Below are 9,223 nucleotides of genomic sequence, written 5' to 3'. Positions count from 1 at the left end.
TATGCTATATTGTTGGATGGTTAGTTTATCTGTTTCAGGATTTTTCTCAGGCTATTCTTCAGGAATCCACCAGCTGTTCTAAAATCTAGGAAACTAACAACTAAGCTACAATTAATGAACCTAACAAATAATCTATTTGTTAGCTCCTTAATAAGTGGAGATTAGTTTAACTTGTTACAACCTTTAATCTAGGAAATACAAGTACATGACCAACAAACTGGAACAATGTAACAGATGATGTTCAAAACAGGATTGAGACATCATGATGGCAACTGTGCAGGAAAACAACAGTGGTGAATGTTATGGTGCCCATAACAAATTGTTCCTCCTCTATAGGATGACATAGAAGGAGAGGTTGTGACACTGTGAAAAGGTGCACAATAGTACAGAGTGTAATAACTGTCTTGCTGTAATAAGTACAATGTTAGATCAGATGTCATGACTTGAAGTAGAACATCTGAATACTGACTACACCAGAATTTCACTTCCCCAGTTGAGTTTGAATGCATATTTCCTCAGTGGAATCTCCTTTTCCTGTTTGATTCAAATTATTTCAGCTTTGTTCTGATCTACTTGTTTCCCCTGTAGATTTCCCTTATCCCTAGAGAGAGTCCTTCCATTGCTTTACTTTCATGGAAATCCCCCTCGTGTCTCCAGCAGTTTTAAGTCGTAGCCTGACCTATGCACAACCTTTTATCCCCTCGGAGTCTCTGTCTCCCCAATGAGTTTTCCTTACGGAATTCATGGTGCTCCTGTGGACCTTCATACTCTTCCGAATTATTTTTCTTTGTGACAATATATTCCCCACAAACATTATTTTAACATTCATATCATATGCCTCATGAGGTCTCTTAAGGACCAAAATTTGTTTCAATATGTTTCAATATGTTTATACGAAGATTTTAGCCTTCACATACTCAATTAGAATGTCCTTAAATAGGGGCATCTGTAAGACCCCAACTTTGACCCTTAGATCTCTCATGTTATCTCATCATTTGCATTGGCTTTGGGATCACACCTTGACATTCTCCTTACCCTCATTCATTGGGCTTGCATTGGGATAGATCACCAAGCATATTTGATTGTATCATACTTTGTTTTTCATTATTTACTATCCAAAATACCAAAAATATGTCTATGTATAGCTTTGTTTCTTTTGTAGGTAGTGTGTGCATCCACCAATGCCTCATCAAGCTCACAACTAAGGATTGAGACCCTCAATGTAAGGATATCAATCAAGAGATGGTTCACATTAGTTCTAGACATCATATTTGGGTCCCCATAATCTTCATTTATCATTTTGATCATGAATTCAGCAAGAGTTTTAAGCTTGTTTGCCTTGGAATCCCTAATTCATCTCGGTATCTTGTGTTACTTCCTCAGTATGTTTCTTCAACATTTGATCAAATATATAAAAGTATACTTCATTATACATCATCCTATGCATATTTGATTCTCCATGGGTCCAAAAGATCAATAGAACTTCAAGTTTGCATGTTGGTTCATGGTGGTTGACCAGAGAAAGTCATCTGGTCAAAACTAGGGTTCACTAGACCTTATCTCCTACACTTATTGTCATATGAAAATGATTACCAGATAAAATGTACTCCTTGTTACATTACAAACAACTTTCATGTTGAGTTCAAGATCTTGTTTTGCTTGGAAAGTCATTTTTTATGGTGAAAAATTATAGGTCATTTTGTTTGTGCCCTAGTTAGGAGATCAACTTCCAAAGACCACAACTTGCTCAATTTGTATGAGATGAAGGACATACAAGTTTCATGATCAATTTCAATATGTCCTCTCCAACTTTTATTATTATAGAAACTTCAAATTCAACTTGCAAAGGCATGTCCCAAGAGGAAACATTATAGGTCATTTTGGACCATTACCATTGAACAAGAAATTTTCCTCAATTTCTAAAATGAATAACTCCTTCATGAAAAATCCAAATTAGGTCAAATTTGTGATTAGATTTAAGAGGTTTGAAATATCTACAACTTTGATGAAGGAACTGTTTCCATTTGAAGCTCATAGCAAAAGTTATTCAAGGTGGAAGAAGTGAACATTTGACTTGGTACTTAGAAAAATTTCAATTATGTGTGATTTTCCAAACGTCCACCTCAAACTTCATCATGATCCAAGCTCCAAATGGAAAAGTGTTCAACATGAAAGTTGTTCTCCTTGTCTCACCTTTCCAAAATGTCCAATATCACCTCATTTAGAGCAAGATTAAGGGACTTGTGCATGATTCCTTTCATAGGTTTGTTTTGGCAAGATTTGAATTCAATTGTCCATTTCCTTTTGCATGCTTACATGTTATCATTTCAGGATCCATTATACACGAATTGGAATGTAATTTCATCATGAATTGGGGAAAAATCATTTCCCATGCATCCATGCACCAACTTGCTAATTTTGGCAAATTTTCAAAGGGTGCAAAAAGGAATCCCATTGCCTATTTAAACAAGCTCATTGCCTCAGAAATGACACACACACCTTGCCCAAGCTTTTCCAAGAGAACCAAGAACTGTAGCGTTAAATTCATGATCCACAAGCTATGGATAAGCTAGACATCAAATAACAAGAGTCGCCACTGCGCTTTTATTGTTTCCAAGGGAAAAGGGAAAAAGTACGAACAAAACCCAAAAGTAAGAAGTTTTCAAATCAAAACTAATAAAATGTCTGAAATTACAGGTAAGGGGGTTGGTTACACAGAGGGAAGGTGTTAGCACCCAAAGTGTCCTAGGTACTCCTAGGGAGCCCTTTTGTGTGCATATGTATTTGGTACAAATGATATTTACAAACAAATAGAAAAGAATTCATTAATTATATTTTTGTGTTTGACAAGACCTTCGGACTTGTTCCTACGTACCAACATAAAAATGAGGGATCAAAACCTCGTAGTTCGTGATACAAATTTCAAAGTGGATGCGTTGCTTTTAACAAAAATTAAGTTTGAAATGCACAAAGGCCCAAAAATGGTTTGAATGAGTTAGTTCTTTTTTGGCTTTTTTGAAAGTTTAAGTCAAGTATAATTAAGTATATTTACAAGTTTAATTAAGAAAAGGAAGTTCGAAAATTCAATGGCATAAGACCAAAGTTTCTATCTTTTGCAAAGTGGTCAAAGTTTAGAACAAAACTAGTTCAATCAAAGAAGATTTTTTTTTAAAGGAGGGAGATATTTTGAAATTAAAGAAATGGGGAGGAGATGAAGAGACTAATCCTATGCACAAAGTTAAAAGTTAAGAGTTGAAAATATCTGACCAGTGGGTAGCAATCCAATAGACAAGAATGTCAATAGAAACCCAAATACCCTTGGACATTTAGAATCCAGCAACATACAAATACACAAATATATCTTAAAGAGCAAGGCATCAAATAAAGATAGCCATATCCAAGCTTAGCCATTTCATGATCTTATTCAAGATAGCCCATGTAACATATGAATCCACAAGTCACAGGTTCAAAATAACAGCTTCACAATGATCATGTTGCAGATGAACATAAAGGGATCTTCAAAGATGCATCAGATGAAGTTTCAGATTGCAAGCACTTGGTTTCACAGAAAGTTGGCATTGGCCAAGTCCTTTAGCATATGAATGTTGCCTAAGTTCTAAGTCCATTTGTCGAAGATCAAATCAACAGTCCATACAAAAGTTTTTTAGGATTTTTGTTGTTATTATGTACATTAATGGTCAAAGACCACACAAACAAACAAAGTATACACCAACAGGAAATATATCACACAATATGGTCCAAGTGGACAAAGTGATAATTACATTAACATAAAAAATTAGAATGATCTAAATAATAACAAATGAATAAAGACTAAAATTAAAAGACATTAAAGTAAATGGCTTGAAATTAAAAGTTAGTTGTTAATGAGTTAGATGTTAGTATTGTTTTGCTTTTGCTTTTTTTGGTTTTTTAGTCATTCTTTGGAGAACACTCAACCCATTTATCACAAGTATGGATCCTTGAACCAAGACATCTTCCAAAGGAAGGAAAAAAGTCCAAGTTTCCACACAATACCATGAAAGAGGGGAGACTTACAATCTCACTAACTACAATGTTATGCCTTTTGTGTCACAAATTTAGCGCTATGTTAAGCAATCGTAATTGGACTTATGTAGAACTCATAACTATTTGAGGTTGGGCAATAGAATTTTTATGTTAATGCATGTTAGAGACATAGTATATTGGACTATGCTCATGAAACATACCACACACAAAAAGAATATGCAAAAGAGGTGGCCTAATCTCATCCATACTTATGTTGAATTTTCAATCAACTAGCCTTAGGACTTTGAGATATCATAGGCCAAATAAGATGAATGCATAAAGAATGGGAATGATATGAAGAGGGAGGGGAATGGATCAAAACTTAAATTGGTCAAAGGAGGACTTTTACCAAATTAATATCATCCATTCATTTTGGGAGATGGAATGTACATTCCATCAATCCCCTAAATCCAATGATATTAACTTGACAAAGTCAAATCAACCTTGACCAATGCCCAACAATAAGAGTCAAACTCAAACAAGTCATCACAATTGGTCAACACAATTAATTGGCATTTGTTCAAATTAAAAAGACTAAAATAATACATTTAAATTAAATATGGTTTGTCAAATTCCTAAAACTGCATCAAAACACCAAAGAAATGACCATGAGATTTATCATAGGTCAAACAAGGTCACAGAACCTTGGAGAAAAAATTTCAGAATTTTTAAAGAATTAAAAGTATTTTTAAAAAATTAAAAACAAACACAAAATCAATTAAATCATGAAAAATATTAATAATGATCCAAAAAATAATTTTAATTCAAAATATAAAAGAGGAAATTATTTGAAATTTTTTGGTGAAACTCTCATATTTTTTGGGTCAATATTAAAATTAATATGAATTAATGAAAATAAGCTAATTAAAATAAAAATAAAAAAATAGTAAAAAACAATGGACCACTTGATCTGCCTCATTAATTGAGGTGGCAGATCAAGTGTCCATTAGTGTGCTTTCCACCATAGTCACGAGTCAATGCGTAACATAAATGGTAATTATAAGCAACGCGTGAGATTAAAACATTTCAAGTGGATCCTATCTCTGGGAGACGTGCCAACGCACCGCCGAAGCTGTAACTCTGGTCTTCTTCTCCGGTGGACCTCACCGGACTGGTCGACCCTCAACCATCACCAAAATAAAAAAGGAGGACATGATCTAAAAGAAAAAATGGCGTAGAGCACGAATCTGACCTCAATTTTAACTAACTCCACATATATAGAAAGATATGAGGAATTGAATTTTGAGGTGTGTCAACTGAGTTTCTTCGATTTGACCTCTAAGCAACTCAATCTTCTTGCCTACATTGGTAGGACTTCAGACAACCAAAGATCCAAGAGAATTGAGTAGAATTGAGTGAGAATCAAAGAGATGAAGTTTTCTGAAAATTACCTTCAATTCTATGTAGAACTTGATGTTGCTTGCTTCAAACACGATATGATCACACTTGAGAAGCTAGCAGGAAGTGATTGGAGAGGTTGCAAGGTTGTGGATCCTGGAGTTCTTGAATCTCCAATAGTTTAGATTCAAACTCAAATTTCAAATTGAAATTTCTCAGGTTTTCCTTTAGAATGAGAGGTTTTGAATTGGGGGGCAAAGCTGGGGCGCAAGGTGTGATTCAAATGAGCTCATAAGCCTTCTATTTATAGCCAAATGGAATGATATTTGCACACTTCAAAATCTGTCCAAAATTGGAAATGTGAATGGCACGAGTGCATGGGCATGTACAAGCCCATGATGCAATGCATTAAGGTCCAAAATGATTCAAATTGAAGTCTGAATGAAGCTTGAATGGAAAGGCAAGTTGAAATGAAGTTTGTACATTTGATTTTTTCCAATGATGCAGCCCTGTTAAAGCCATGCACAGACCTAGCAATCTTCATCCAAAATGCATGAACTTGGGTTCTTTGGAAAGCTTGGATCAAGGGGAACAAGTTTGATGTTCAACACTTTTTCTTTTGGACCTTGGAACATGGAGAATTTAGAAGCGGAAGTTTGGAAATTTCAACATGTTGAAAAAATTTCTTAGTGTTAAGCCATATATCTCAATATTCCACTTTACTTAACTTTTTATGTGAGCTTCAAATGAGAAACGTGTCTTCATAAAAGTTGTAGCTATTTCAAATACCTTGAAATGGTCACCAATTTCATGTAATTTTGGATTTAGAATGTTAGAGTTATTCATTTTTTATGTTTGGAAAAATCACTTGTTCAATGGTATAGGTCAAAAATGACCTATAATGTATCCTCATATCACATGCTCATAAAAGTTGAATTAGCTCTCACTCCAAACATAAACGTTTAAGTAGACATATTGGATTTGATTGTGCAACTTGGAAATATTTTCTATAATGTTTCAACATAGAAAATGATTTTCGAAGCAAAACTAGCTCTAGGTCTCAACATGAAAGTTGTTTGGAATGTCATTTAGAGTAACGTTTCTCTTAGAATAATTTTCACATGGTGAAAATTGTAGGAGATAGGGTCTAGGGAGACCCAGTTTTGATCAGATGAATTCATATGGCCAACCACCATCAACCAGCTTTCTAACCTTCAGTTCTCTTGACTTTCTAGGCTCATGGTGGATCATATATGCATAATATGATGAACTTTTAAGTGTCCCTTAATAAGTTTGATCAATTGGTGAGATAGCTTGTTGGAGAAGTTACTTAAGTTACTTAAGTTTGATCAATATATCATGTAGGAATCAATGGAACTCATATATGATGCTCATAACCATTCTTAGATCAATTCATGGTTGTGCTCTTTGTCATGAGGGTCTCAAACCCTAGATATGAACTTGATAAATCAATGTGATCATGCTCTACCTACAAAAGAGTTAGGAAAATGCAAAGACATATTTTTAGATTTTGGTTAGTAAAATGATAATATACAAGTATGATACAATCACATAGTGCTTGGTGATCTCTCCCAAAAAAAACCCAATGAAAGATGGGTAAGGAGGATACCAAGGTATGATACCAATGTTAATGCTTATGATGAAATTGCGTGAGGGATCTTAGGGTCTAAATTGGGGTCTTACAAGAACCTCACACCATAGAATTCCTTGAAGATTTCTTTGAAATCGAGTTTGAATTTCACCTTCTGTTTTGAAGTTCAAACTCCAAGGATTCATAGCCTTTTTCATCTCAATTGATCACTATAAGCAAGAGAAGGAAAATTCAAGCAAATTCAGATTGAGATCAACCCAATTCGAAGTTGCCCGAATGTGATTTTTCAGAAACTTTGAGCCTTCGATTCTCTTTCAATTCTACACTTTTCTCTTTGATATTTGGTTGGCTGAAGTCCTACCAATGTAGGAAACAAGATTAAGTTGCTTTGAGGTCAAATCCAAGCAACTCTGATCCTGAACCTCAAATTTCAAATCCATGTATCTTTCTATATACTTGGAATTGAAAGAAATGGAGGTCAGATTCGTGCTCCTGAGCATTTTTCCTTCAAAAACATGTTCTCACTTTCCATTTTTCATTTGGTTGAGGGTGGACCAGTCCTGTGAGGTCCACGGGGGAAGATGACCGGAGCTAGGACCCGGTGGTGCGTTGGCAAGGTCCAAGCTATCTGATCTAGTTCCAATGTTTTAATCTTGAGCGTCCATTTTGATTACCAGCTTTGCGATGCGTTTGACTTGGTCCATCGTGAAAGCGCGCGCATGGCCATCAGATCTGCCACCTCAATTAATGAGGGATATCTGATGGCCCTTGTTTTTTTTTTAATTTCATTTTATTTTCTGATTTTTCATTTAATCCACTTATTTTATTTTATTCATAGAAATTTCATTTTTAATCCAAAAAATATGGGACTTTCACCAAAAATCTTTAAATATTTATCTTTTTCATATTCTGAATTAAAATTATTTTTTGGATTAATTTTGGTATTTTTCATGAATTAATTGTTTTTGTGCATATTTTGAATTGTTTAAAAATACTTTTGACTTTTCAGAAATAGTGAAAATTTTAGTCTAAGGTCCTTTGACCTTGTTTGACCTAGGATAAATCCCTTGGCCATTTATTTGGTGTTTTGAATGGATTTTTGGTTTTGACCAAATTAAAAATGCTTTTAATTCATTTTTAATATGATTTTTAATTGATTAAATGTTTAAAAATGTTGTTGAGACATTTTTATGGTCTTGTGATGTTTGACTCTCTGTTTGGGCCTTGCTCAAGGCTGATTTGACTTTTGTTGGATCAAAACCATTGGATTTAGGGGATTTATGAAATGTACATTTCATCTCCCAAAATGAATGGATGGTTTTGATTTAATGAAGTTCCTCCCATGATCAATTTGTATTTCTATCTCCCCCTCCCTCCTCATCTTCATCCCTATTCTTCCCCATTCCATCATTTGACCAATGAAATCTCTAATGTTTAAAGGCTAATTGATTCATCAATGACCTTGTGTAAGATGAATCAATACAAGTATGACTGAGATAGGTCACTCCCTCTTGGCCTTTCTTTTACTGTGTGGTATGTTTTAGGAGTTTGATTCTTCATACTAAATCTCTAACATGCATTAACACCTATATTTTTATTGGCCGACCTCAAATATTTGTGTTTCTACATAAGTTAAATTATGATTGCTTAACATAGAGATAAATTTGACCTTCAAGGCATAGCATTTTGTAAGACCCCAATTTTGACCCTAAGATCCCTCATGATATCTCATCATTTGCATTGGCTTTGGGATCAAACCTTGGTATCCTCCTTACCCCTCATTCATTTGGTTTGCATTGGGAGAGGTCACCAAGCATATTTGGTTGTATCATACTTTGTTTTTCATTATTTACTAACCAAAATGCCAAAAATATGTCTATGTATAGTTTTTTACTTTTGTAGGTAGTGTGTGTGTTCACCCATGCTCCATATCAAGGGTTTAAGACCCTCAATGCAAGGATATCAATCAATATATGGTTTACATTGGTTCTAGACATCATATATGGATCCCCATGGTCTTAACATATCATTTTGATCAAGCATTCATCAAGAGTTTGAAGCTTGATTGCATTGGAACTCCTAATTCATCTAGGTATCTTGTGTGACTTCCTCAACACGTTTCTTCAACATTTGATCAAATATATCAAGGTATACTTCATATTACATCATCTTACACATATATGATCCCCCATTAGTCCCATAGATCAA

Source organism: Lathyrus oleraceus, chromosome 4 (assembly GCF_024323335.1).
Source record: "Lathyrus oleraceus cultivar Zhongwan6 chromosome 4, CAAS_Psat_ZW6_1.0, whole genome shotgun sequence".
NCBI classification, from domain to species: Eukaryota; Viridiplantae; Streptophyta; class Magnoliopsida; order Fabales; family Fabaceae; genus Lathyrus; species Lathyrus oleraceus.
The sequence above is the reverse complement of the archived record's forward strand: the minus strand, read 5'-3'. Positions refer to the sequence as shown.